This window comes from Ovis aries, chromosome 2 (assembly GCF_016772045.2).
Source record: "Ovis aries strain OAR_USU_Benz2616 breed Rambouillet chromosome 2, ARS-UI_Ramb_v3.0, whole genome shotgun sequence".
NCBI lineage: Eukaryota > Metazoa > Chordata > Mammalia > Artiodactyla > Bovidae > Ovis > Ovis aries.
In genome coordinates, this window is record NC_056055.1 from 166,428,264 (window position 1) to 166,440,738 (window position 12,475).

Below are 12,475 nucleotides of genomic sequence, written 5' to 3' on the forward strand. Positions count from 1 at the left end.
TTTGCTTTTCACTTCCCTTCTTTTCACAGCTATTTGTAAGGCCTCCCTCCTCAGACAGCCATTTTACTTTTTTGCATTTATTTTTCTTAGGGATGGTCTTGATTCCTGTCTCCTGTACAATGTCATGAACCTCCGTCCATAGTTCATCAGGCACTCTGCCTATCAGATCTAGTCCCTTAAATCTATTTCTCACTTCCACTGTATAGTCATAAAGGATTTGATTTAGATTATATCTGAATAGTCTGGTAGTTTTTCTCCACTTTCTTCGATTTCAGTCTGAATTTGGCAATAAGGAGTTCATGATCTGAGCCACAGTCAGCTCCTAGTCTTGTTTTTGCTGACTGTATAGAGCGTCTCCATCTTTGGTTGCAGAGAATATAATCAATCTGATTTCGGTGTCAACCATCTGGTGATGTCCATGTGTAGAGTCTTCTCTTGTGTTGTTGGAAGAGGGTGTTTGCTATGACCAGTGTGTTCTTGGGAGAACTCTATTAGCCTTTGCCCTGTTTCATTCTGTACTCCAAGGCCAAATTTGCCTGTTACTCCAGGTGTTTCCTGACTTGCTACTTTTGCATTCCAGTCCTCTATAATGAGAAAGACATCTTTTTGGGGTGTTAGTTCTAGAAGGTCTTGTAGGTCTTCATAGAACTGTTCAACTTCAGCTTCTTCAGCATTACTGGTCAGGGCATAAACTTGAATTACAACATATAAATGCAACCGACGTTCCCATTGGCTCTCCTAGAACATCTGGGATTACAGAGTGGAAAAGACATTCAGGAATTGAAGAATTATACTAAATGTGGAGGAAGAGGGAGAAATATACTCAGAAGTCATTTTTGAAAACAGATAGAAACAAGTATAATTTAATAGACTTTACACAGAGGAAAGTTTGAAAGCAGGAGTTACTGATGGCTTCAAGGACCCCATCATTCCAGGCTATGAAGTTTGTAATAATTCTTGTCACATAGCAATAGAACATCTCATTAGACTCAGATCTGCTGTATTTTTGAACATAGACCATGTGTCTATCTGCAATATACAGTTAGAAAAAATTAAATCCTGAGTTAAAAACTCAGGATGTTGGTCTATGTTAGCTTTTTCTAGCGTCCCTCCATGAGAAGAATATCCACCTATTGCTTCAATTTATCTTGAAGAAAGTTCTAAGATGAAGATCCTGCTGCTGCTGCTGCTGCTGTTCAGCTGCTAAGTCTTGTCCAACTCTTTGTGACACCATGCACTGTAGCCCACCATGTTCCTCTGTCCATGGGATTCCCAGGCAAGAACACTGGAGTTGCCATTTCCTTTTCCAAGGGATCTTCCCAATGCAGGGATTGAACTTGTGTCTCCTGCACTGGTAGATGGATTTTTTACCACTGAGCCACCTGGGAAGCCCCAAGAAGCATCAATAAACAGAGTGGGAGAGAAAATGGCAGAACACAGAAGCTTATTGCTAAGAGTCTGAAGTTTCCACAAAAGATTTCTAAAATGATTGAAAGCTGATATAATTGACTAGAAATGAAAAACCAATAAACCCAAAGTATTCTCAATTTTTAAAACAGATTGTCCCTGAAAGGATAGACAACTCCTTAAAATTTCCCTGGGCCCTTGAGGACATGGATGCTACTAAGGACTATCCTTCACTCTCTTTCTCCACTCTGACCATGGGAGACAGTGAATACATGAGAATTTCCCAGAAGGTAGAATTAGGAGCTGTCAAACTAGCTGATCTAGAAAATCACTCCACAGCCAGGGCACAGAGCTCACAGAATTCCTGCTCAGCAGAATATCATCTGTTTTATGGACAAAGCACTACCTTATGCTCTCCATTGTTCACTTTTACAAATAGAAATCTTAGTTTTAGTTATGCCTTTTTCCTCTACTTTTGAATAGTAAGTGCTTTGGTGGTAGATAGCTGCCATTTAGTTAGAGAAGTCTCATTATACCTGGTAAAGAAAACTAAGCACAAACCTTGGTTCTTGGAACTAGCTACAGTAGCTGGATGAAACTTAAGGGGAAAGTGAGTGGCTTCAAATAGCTGTGAAGATTTCAGAGGTAGAGGCTGCAGCAGAAAGGAGCATGTGAGTGTTCTACAGTCAATGAGTTGGAGAGGAGATGCCAAAGACTGCCTATACTACAATTACTTTCTCCTCTTCTTCTAAATGGAACTTCCATGCTGCTCTTAGCAGACCCCAGGCCCTGATCCGGGATTCAGCCTTGCTTAATCCAAGTTAACCTGCTTTTCCTTGCTATTTTAAGAAATAAGCATGTGATGCAGTTCAAAGTAATTAGGTGAAAAGAGACGTTTGCTTCAGATTTCTGGGAAATGGGCTCTTCTACATCCCACCATATAACAGAGGAAGGACTAGGTTGTGTTGCTCTTTGGGGTCATCTTATACAATGAGGGCAATGAGCATGAGAATGAAGCCAGCCCTGTGGATGGCGGAGCAATGATAGAATGGGCCTGGGTCCTCCACACCCATCTTTGAATCACTGTATCAATAAATCCTATAATCCCCTCAATCTCCTGTAACCCTTTCTCATTACATGAACCAACACATCTTCTCATTGCTTAAATACTTTTGAGCTGATTTTCTGTCAACTGTAGTCAAACATAATCCAACTGACATATTTGATATTTGGAATCTGACACTGATATAGGGATGGTTACGTTACTCATTCATTTACAGGAATAAATAATATACAAAGGTTTAATTCTGGCTCCTCAGATGTGTACGCCAAAATGTAATGGATATATGTATAGGTTTTCAAGCCAAACAGACCTGAAATTTGATCCTGCTCTGACTATTGCAGCCTATGCTTGTCTTCTCTGAACTCCAATCTTCATACTGGTACAATGAAGATAATGAATCTATCTTATACGGTACTGGTAGAGAGAAAATGAGATAATGCATATATAATTTCTATCATGAAGTAGATGTTCAATCATTGCAACCATCATTTTAAGGGCCAGAGAAAAAATTGGGTAAGAACCCTTGGTGAGAATTTTATAGGAAGATGGCTCAAGAGGAATAGAACACTAAAAAGCGAAATTCTGAAAATACAATTGCAAATGATTCTGATAAGAAAGAAAATGAATAGTTAGCTAAAGGAACTTCAGTAGCTGCACAGAATAAATTCCATGAACTGACACAATTTTTAAAATGTATATTGGAAGAGAAGAAACATTTTACCACCCATAATGGATATAAAAGAGAAGTGCAAACTCTAAGAACAGGATGGGGGTGGGAGGGTTGAGGCACAGAAAGAATATCAACTTTAAAAAAACACTCATAATTATATCCAAAGCCATGATAGTAAGAACAAATCAATAAGACACACGTAGAGACTATAATGTTAAGAAGTGACAAGTGAACATAAGTATGTTCAAAAACTGAACTGAGCAATATGCAAGAATAATATGCATAATATAGATGGAATCACCAAACAGTAATATTCTACCTATTTTCAAGGTAAATGTTACTACTAGGAAATTTTTAGTTATTCTTTGAAACATTACAAGCCATATTAACTTATTTGTTACTTAGTTATGAAAATAAAATAAAATATCAGATAAATTAGATTTATATCATTCTGAGTTAGTGATAAATTTCAGAGAGATGCCTTGACAGTACAAAAGGATAACTGTTCTTTATCCTGAGGTCTGTACTGGCAAACCACGACTTTTCTGTATGAACATGATATTCCCACCTTGCCTCAGTGAACAGACATAGCTTTCTAAAATCTTTGATTAGCTTTAAATTATTAAAATATTTTTAGTGATTATACTAATAGATAATATGTCCCCAACCCCACACACAGAGGGAAAGACTGGGAATTGGGTTCAGAATTCAGACAGATGCCACTATATATGTGCCTTACTAAAAACATGCCAACACACACACACACACACACACACACACACACACACACACACACCCCAGAAATTATATCCTAATTTCTCTGTATCTGTCAGCAATAAAATCTGAGGGGAGGCCTTTGTCATCAAGGTTAAGTTCATATCTCACCTAGTTAATTCTCCTAGAGAGGAGAAGGACTCTGCCTTGCGAGGCCAGGAGAGAACACAGCTTTCTCACTAAGGAGGTCCTCAGAAATAATTCACCTTCAGGTGAACTGCTTTTAGAAAGCACTTTTCAGTTACCTGCCCCCAGAGTGAAGTTCCAAAGAAAAGGGAGTAGAATGTTCTCAATCAAGATCTCTGGTCTGTGGTGTTTTCTATCACTGGAGAGTTGCTTGCTTCCGAACATTATCACCTTCAGGAATAGGAAACAGCCGTTTCTTTACTCAGACAGTCTTTTAATCTTGGAACAAGAAGCCTAGAAAGCTTATTCTCACAGAAGGCTTTTCTTGCTTTTAAAAACACAATCAAGTTGGTTCCGGTGGAGTGGGATATAAGGAATGTACCTCCCCTACTTGTACACAAGTAATTGGACTAGCCTAATTAGATTGCCCAAGTGTTTAGATACCATGGCGATGGGTACTTGATAAATACTGTATGTAGCTAAACTGGGAACATCCTTTGTGGCAGTAATAGCCAAACAGTTAGCTCTGATAGGTTAGCAAGATGCAAGCCAAGTGCTTCGCTACATTACATAATATTTATTGATAGTTATTTATGTTGACATTTTCAGCCATTTGTGGTGTCTTTTTACTCTAGATCTGTGGGTACTGTGGTCAGAGATGACTTCTGCTGACAAAAATATCTTGTATGCAAGGTAAGCATCAGTGTGGATTCTGCCTAATAACTAAGGAAACTATTATAACTTATAAACAAATGCCATCCAGAAATCAAGCTGCACTTAATCAGTTTAGAATTAGAATTTGCTCAAATGAGACATGCTGTGAGTGAAAACCACATATTGCCTAGAACTTAATGGTCTTTGGTCCTAGAAGAAAACCAAAGGGTATTCTCTAGTAGAAATAAATCCAGAAAATAGCCTAACTGAATGCTGAGTTGCTTTCCTTCCTTCTCAAACTCTTTTTCTGCCTCATTTGTCAAGCTAGGGCAACCTTAGTAAGAAAACTACAGTGAAAAAGAATGAAACTGATGATTTATATAAGTAGGAAGAAACTGATTCATGTTTTCAGTCTTTGTGTTTAATTCTTCCAGACTGGAAGGTAATTTATGATTTTTTAAAAGGTTTGGAAATTCTTGCATACCACCAAGCAGTTACCTAGCATGATAGGGAAGTGATACAAAAAAGCTAAACCTTTTGCTCTAAAATCAACTTTTTATTATAGGGAAGAAAGGGAAATTAACATCTCATAATCCCAGGGCCCATCTTCTTTTTATAACACTATGTTTTCTTGTTACATTAAAAAATGCTGCCCTAGGGAAATAGGTTACTTCCTTCACCAAGAGTTTTTCAGAATTTTTAGTAAATTTTGATTGTGTGTCTGTCCTCACAGTTAATTACTGCATTAATAAGAGTATCATAGTATACATGGAAGTGATTAGCAAGGGCAGGGGAGAAGCCAGATTTAGAATAAAAATACCTGGGTTCAAATCTGGAGGCTGACAATTTTAACATAGCTTTGAAATGAGAAATGTCACTCAACTCCTCTTCATCTCAATTTATTTATCAGAAAAATGAATTTACTTATAATAGCTTGTCCCAGGGTCGGTGACAACAAAATGAAAAACTTGAAAATGCTTTAAGGAAATTTGTAACAGTTAAAATCAAAAGATTTCATCTTTCGAGGTGCATTTAACTTTTTGGGAAATTCAATCATGTGAATCCATTGCACCTACTAGGCTGAATCAGTGCTTCACTGATAATGAAACTTTAGTAGGGAACTGTAATATATTAATCTTCCCTCATTCTCTACTCTAAGTGGTCAGACAAATTCTGTTACTTTTTATCTCCAAATACTCCTTATATAAGCAATGTCTCCTTAATCAGCTCCCCACCCCCAGTCTTCCATCCCCTAAGTATACATGTTGCGCTGCTAATGTTAGTATGTCTCACACTTATTTAAATCTTCAGGGGACTTTGTTTGCCCTCAGGATAAATGTCCCTCCATAGTAAGTCACAGAAGAGTGTTCAGAATCTGATAAATGATTATGCTACTTCATTTATAAGTGATTAAAATAATAATTTTTAAGCAACTACCACATGCCACACACCATGGCCTGCTCTGGTGCTATGGAAGTAAAGGCAACAGACGAACAACTAAGCATCTCAAACGATATAAACGAAATTAATGAGAATGCTCTGACGGAGGGAAAGTACTGGGGATGGAGGATGTTAATCCAAACTGGGGGTAGTGCTCATTGAGGACCTCTTCTTTCTCATCTCTTTTATTTTGTGTTTCTTAAGCGTTGGTGGCTCAGACAGTAAAGAATCTGCCTGCAATGTAAGAGACCTGGGTTCTATCCCTGGGTCGAGAAGATCCCTGGAGGAGGGAATGGCTACCTACTCCAGTATTCTTGCCTAGAGACTACCGCAGACAGAGAACTTTGGTGGGTTACAGTCCATGGGGTCACAAAGAATTACACACAACTAAGAGATATTTAAGGAGCATGTCCTTAAATATGATATTTAAGAGATATTTAAGGAGTGTTAAGTTTTAATCAATTTCCTAAAACTTTGTATTCTCTTTTTTTGAGGCATACTGCATTCCTTAGAAAGATCTTGGAAGAAGCAAAGAAGATGCTAGTTATTAAATTAAGAATGAGGGACGTGACGTCTCAGTAGATTCTATTAATAATAAAAGAACAGTAAGAAAATGTTATAGGAAAATTTACGCCAATATATTCATCAAGTGAAATGAAATAAATTTCCTGAAAGACAAAATCGACCAACATTCACCCAAGAATAAATGAATGACCTGGAAATTCCTATATCTAGGAGAGAAGCTGAATTTTTAGTTAAACCTTTCTCACAACATTGAAGAGAAAGAAATAGTTCTTCATTCTGTCAGGACAAGCATTGTTGACAGCAAAGAAGAAAACCAGACAAATATATTGCTAAGGGGGAAAGATCCTTTAAAGATCAACACCTTTTATCAACATAGATGCAAAATACTAAACAAAATTTTAAGAAATGGAAACCAATGATGTATAGAAAAGATAACAGATCAGGAACCAGTGGGACTTATTTGAGGAATGCAGATTCATTCTAGCATTTGAAAAGTCTATCAGTGTAATTAACTGTATTAACAAGATTTTTAAAAAATCATGTGACCTTTCAGTAGATTCAGAAAAATTTTTGACAAAATTCAATATCTATTCTGATAAAAACTGCCAGGAAACTAGTGATAGATGAGAAGGCAAAACCTACAGTCAGCAACATGCTTAGTGGTAAAAGAGTGAATACTGTCCAGCTAAAGGAAACAATAGGACAAAGATGGCTACACTCATCATTTCTACCTAACATTGCGCTGGAGGTTTTAGCTAGTGTAATGAGACAAGAGAAAGAAAGAAAATGTCACCAGATATGAAATGAAAAGTAATATTTTTTAATTCAAAGATGACATATTCATCTATGTAGAAAACTTGATGATGTACCAAAAAACTGCCAGAACCAATGAATTAGTATCACAATGTTGCGGACGTAAGAACAAAACATAGTATCAGCAGTATTTCTATATAGGAGTGAAGAACAACTAGAAATTGAAATTAAAAATACAATAATAATAGCAATGAAAAATATTAAATATTTATGGATAAGTCTGACAAAATATGTGCAAGATATGTATAATGAAAATTGTAAAACACTGATAGGGAAACTTAAAGAAGATATAAATAAATGATAAGGTATAATTTATTCATTGGTTGGTATTCACTATATTGCTAAAATGTCAATTCTTCTTGAATTCATCAGTAGGTTCAATTAAAAGCAAATCAAAATCTCAACAATTTTTTTTTAAGTTTTATAAAAAGACAAGATAATTCTAAAATCCAAGTGAAAATGCAAAGGACATACAACAAAGTTTAGCAAACTATGACCTGCAGTGTATTTCTAGCCTGCTGCACGCTTTTGTAAATAAGGTCTTTTTGGAAGATCGCCATCTCTATTAGTTTAAATATTGTCTATGGCTGTTTTTGCATTACAGTGGCAGAGTTAAGTACCATATGAGACTATACAGCTGTAAGCTTAAAGCTATTAGCTATCTGTCCCTTCAGACAAAAAAGTTTGCCAGTTCCTGACCTAGAATAGTGAAAACAAGTGTGATAAAGGATGAAGCTAGAGGAAAAACACTACCTGATCTTAAGATTTATTCTAAATTTATGATGATAAAGTGTGGCACTGCCAATGAGTTATATAAATAGATCAATGAATCAAATGGATAGTACCAAAATAATACTAGTTACCTGAACAACAGACATTCAACAAAGGTGCAAAGGCAACAGAATGGAAAAAGGATAGTATTTTTAACAGAGTCCTGAAAAAATTGGATACCTACAGGCAAAAAAGAGTGGATTTCAATCTTTACCTCTCAATCTTATGTAATTGAGAGGTATGGCTGAGTCCCTTCACAGCTCACCTAAAACTATCTCAACATTGTTAAATGGCTATACATAAATACAAAATAAAAGTTTTAAAAAGGAACTCAAACTGGACCATAGATCTAATGTAATCTAAAACTACAAAACGTCAGGAAGATAACTTAGGAGAAAATCTTTGTGACATGGGGTAAGGCAAATATTTCTTAGATGACACAGAAAGCATGATGCATAAAAGTACTAAATTGATAAATTAAACTTCATTAAATTTAAGAGCTTCAGTTTCTAATATACACTGCTGGGAAAATGAAAAGAAAAGACAAAAACTAGGAGAAAATGGGCTTCCCAAGTGGCACCAGTGGGAAAGAATCCGCCTGCTAATGCAGAAGGCACAAGAGACATGGGTTCCAGCCCTGGGTCAGGATGATCCCCTGAAGTAGGAAATGGCAACACACTGCGGCATTCCGGCCTAGAAAATTCCATGGACAGAGGAGCCTGGGGGGGAGCTACAGTCCATGGGCTGAACACAGTTCGAACGACTGAATAACCGAAAAGAAGAAAATATCAGCAAACATGTATGCAAGAATAGATCTATATCAAGAGTAAGCAGCTTTACAAATACATCAGAAATCTGAAAACTCATCAAGCTGATTAAAAAAATGACCAAAATTTGAACAGACACTTCACCAAAGAAGACATAAAAACTGCAAATAATCACATGGAAAGATGCTCAATATTATTGGCCATTCAATTCAGTTCAGTCTCTCAGTCATGCCTGACTCTTTGTGACCCCATGGACTGTAGTACGCCAGCCCTCCCTGTCCATCACCAATTCCCAGAGTTTACTCAAGCTCATGTCCATTGAGTCGGTGATGCCATCCAAAAATCTCATCCTCTGTCATCCCCTTCTCCTCCTGCCTTCAATCTTTCCCAGCATCAGGGTTTTTCCAGTGAGTGAGTTCTTTGCACCAGGTGGCCAGAATATTGGAGTTTCAGCTTCAGCATCAGTCCTTCCAATGAATATTCAGGACTGATTTCCTTTAGGATGGACTGGTTGGCTCACCTTGCAGTCCAAGGGGCTCTCAAGAGTCTTCTCCAACAGCACAGTTCAAAAGCATCATTTCTTCAGCACTCAGCTTTCTTTATAGTCCAATGCTCACATCCATACATGACTAATGGAAAAACCATAGCTTTGACTAGACGGACCTTTGTTGACAAAGTAATGTCTCTGCTTTTTAATAACCTCTGTCTACATTGGTCATAACTTTTCCTTCCAAGGAGCAAGCATCTTTTACTTTCACGGTTGCAGTCACCATCTGCAGTGATTTTGGAGCTTCCAAAAATAAAGTCTGTCACTGTTTTCATTGTTTCCCCATCTATTTGCATGAAGTGATGGGACCAGATGCCATGATCTTAGTTTTCTGAATGCTGAGTTTTAAGCCAACTCTTTCACTCTCCTCTTTCATTTTCATCAAGAGGCTCTTTAGTCCTTCTCTGCTTTCTGCCATAAGGGTGGTGTCATCTGCATATCTGAGGTTATTGATATTTCTCCCGGTAATCTTGATTCCAGCTTGTGCTTCATGAGTCCAGCATTTCTTATGATGTACTTTTCATATAAGTTCAATAAGCAGGGTGACAATATACAGCCTGAACGTACTCCTTGTTCCATGTCCAGTTCTAACTGTTGCTTCCTGACCTGCATATAGATTTTTCAGGAGGCAGGTCAGGTGGTTTGGTATTCTCATCTTTGAAGAATTTTCCACAGTTTGTGGTGATCCACACAGTCAAAGGCTTTGGCATAGACAATAAAGCAGAAGTAGATGTTTTTCTGGAACTCTCTCGCTTTTTCGATGATCCAGTGGATGTTGGCAATTATCTCTGGTTCCTCTGCCTTTTCTAAATCCAGCTTGCACATCTGGAATTTCACAGTTCACATACTGTTGAAGCCTGGCTCGTAGAATTTTGAGCATTACTTTGCTAGCATGTGAGATGAGTGCAATTGTGTGGTAGTCTGAGCATTCTTTGGCATTTCTTTGGGATTGGAATGAAAACTGACCTTTTCCAGTCCTGTGGCCACCGCTGAGTGTTCCAAATTTGCTGACATATTGAGTGCAGCACTTTCACAGCACCATCTTTTAGGATTGGTAATAGCTCAGCTGAAATTCCATCATCTCCACTAGCTTTGTTTGTAGTGATGCTTCCTAAGGCCCACTTGACTTTGCATTTGGGGATGTCTGGTTCTAGGTGAGTGATCACCCCACTGTGATTATCTGGGTTGTGAAGATCTTTTTTGTATAGTTCTGTGTTTTCTTGTCACCTCTTCTTAATATCTTCTGCTTCTGTTAGGTCCATACCATTTCTCTCCTTTTTTGTGCCCATCTTTGCATGAAATGTTCCCTTGGTATCTCTCATTCTCTTGAAGAGATCTCTAGTGCTTCCATTCTATTGCTTTCCTCTATTTCTTTGCACTGATCACTGAGGAAGGCTTTCTTATCTCTTTTTGCTGTTCTTTGAAACTCTGCATTCAAACAGGTATATCTTTCCTTTTCTCCTGTGCCTTTGCTTCTCTTCTTTTCACAGCTATTTGTAAGGTCTTCTCAGACAACCATTTTGGCTGTTTGCATTTCTTTTTCTTAGGGATGGTCTTGATCCCTGCCTCCTGTAGAATGTCATGAACCTCTCTCCATAGTTCTTCAGGCACTGCCTATCAGATCTAATCCCTTGAATCTGTTTGTCACTTCCACTGTATAGTCATAAGGGATTTGAAACTCCAGTACTTTGGCCACCTCATGTGAAGAGTTGACTCATTGGAAAAGACTGATGCTGGGAGGGATTGGGGGCAGGAGGAAAATGGGACAACAGAGGATGAGATGGCTGAATGGTATCGCCGACTCGATGGATGTGAGTTTGACTGAACTCAGGGAGATGGTGATGGACAGGGAGGCCTGGCGTGCTGCGATTCATGGGGTCACAAAGAGTCGGACATGACTGAGTGACTGAACTGAACGGTCTAGTGGTTTTCCCTACTTTCTTCAATTTAAGTATGAATTTAGCAATAAGGAGTTCATGATCTGAAGCACAGTCAACTTCTGGTCTTGTTTATGCTGACTGTATAGAGCTTCTCCATGTTTGGCTGCAAAGAATATAACCAATCTTATTTCAGTATTGACCATCTGGTGATGTCCATGTGTAGATTCTTCTCTTGTGTTGTTGGAAGAGGGTGTTTGCTATGACCAGTGTGTTCTCTTGGCAAAACTCTATCAGCGTTTACCCTGCTTCATTTGTACTCTAAGGCCATATTTCTTCTTTTCTCCAGGTATTTCTTGACTTCCTCTTTTTTCATTCCTTTCCCCCATAATGAAAAGGACATCTTTTTGGGGTGTTAGTTCTAGAAGGTCTTGAAGGTCTTCATAGAACCATTCAACTTCAGCTCATTCAGCATTACTGGTCAGGGCATAGACTTGGATTACTGTGATATTGAATGGTTTGCCTTGGAAATGAATAGAGATCTTTCTCTATTCTATTTTTGAGATTGCATCGAAGTACTGCATTTCAGACTCTTTTTTTGACTATGATGGCTACTCCATTTCTTCTAAGGGATTCTTGCCCATAGTAGTAGATACAATGGTCATCTGAGTTAAATTCACCCATTCCAGTCCATTTGAGTTCAGTGACTCTGAAAATGTTGATGTTCATTCTTGCCATCTCCTATTTGACCACTTCCAATTTGCCTTGATTCATGGACCTAACATTCCAGGTTCCTAAGCAATATTGCTCTTACAGCACTGAACCTTACTTCTATCACCAGTCACATCCACAACTAGGTGTTGTTGTTGCTTTGGCTCCATCCCTTCATTCTTTCTGGAGTTATTTCTCCACTGATCTCTAGTAGCATATTGGGCACCTACCGACCTGGGGAGTTCATCTTTCAGTGTCCTATCTTTCTACTTTTTCATACTGTTCATGGGGTTCTCAAGGCAAGAATACTAAAGTGGTTTGCCATTCCCT

General features: G+C 38.0%; 1 protein-coding gene across 4 annotated transcripts in view; it reads right to left on the reverse strand.

The window, feature by feature from the left end:
* The window catches only part of ARHGAP15 (Rho GTPase activating protein 15), a 700,830-nt gene that overhangs the window by 99,887 nt on the left and 588,468 nt on the right, over positions 1-12,475 (reverse strand). The window contains exon 13 of one of the 4 annotated variants that reach the window (XM_027964992.3): positions 1-12,475. This exon is cut by the window's right edge and continues 27,084 nt beyond it. The exons of the other annotated variants lie outside the window; for them this stretch is intronic. The gene's annotated coding sequence lies outside the window, so the exon portion shown is untranslated. 4 annotated transcript variants of the gene reach the window in all.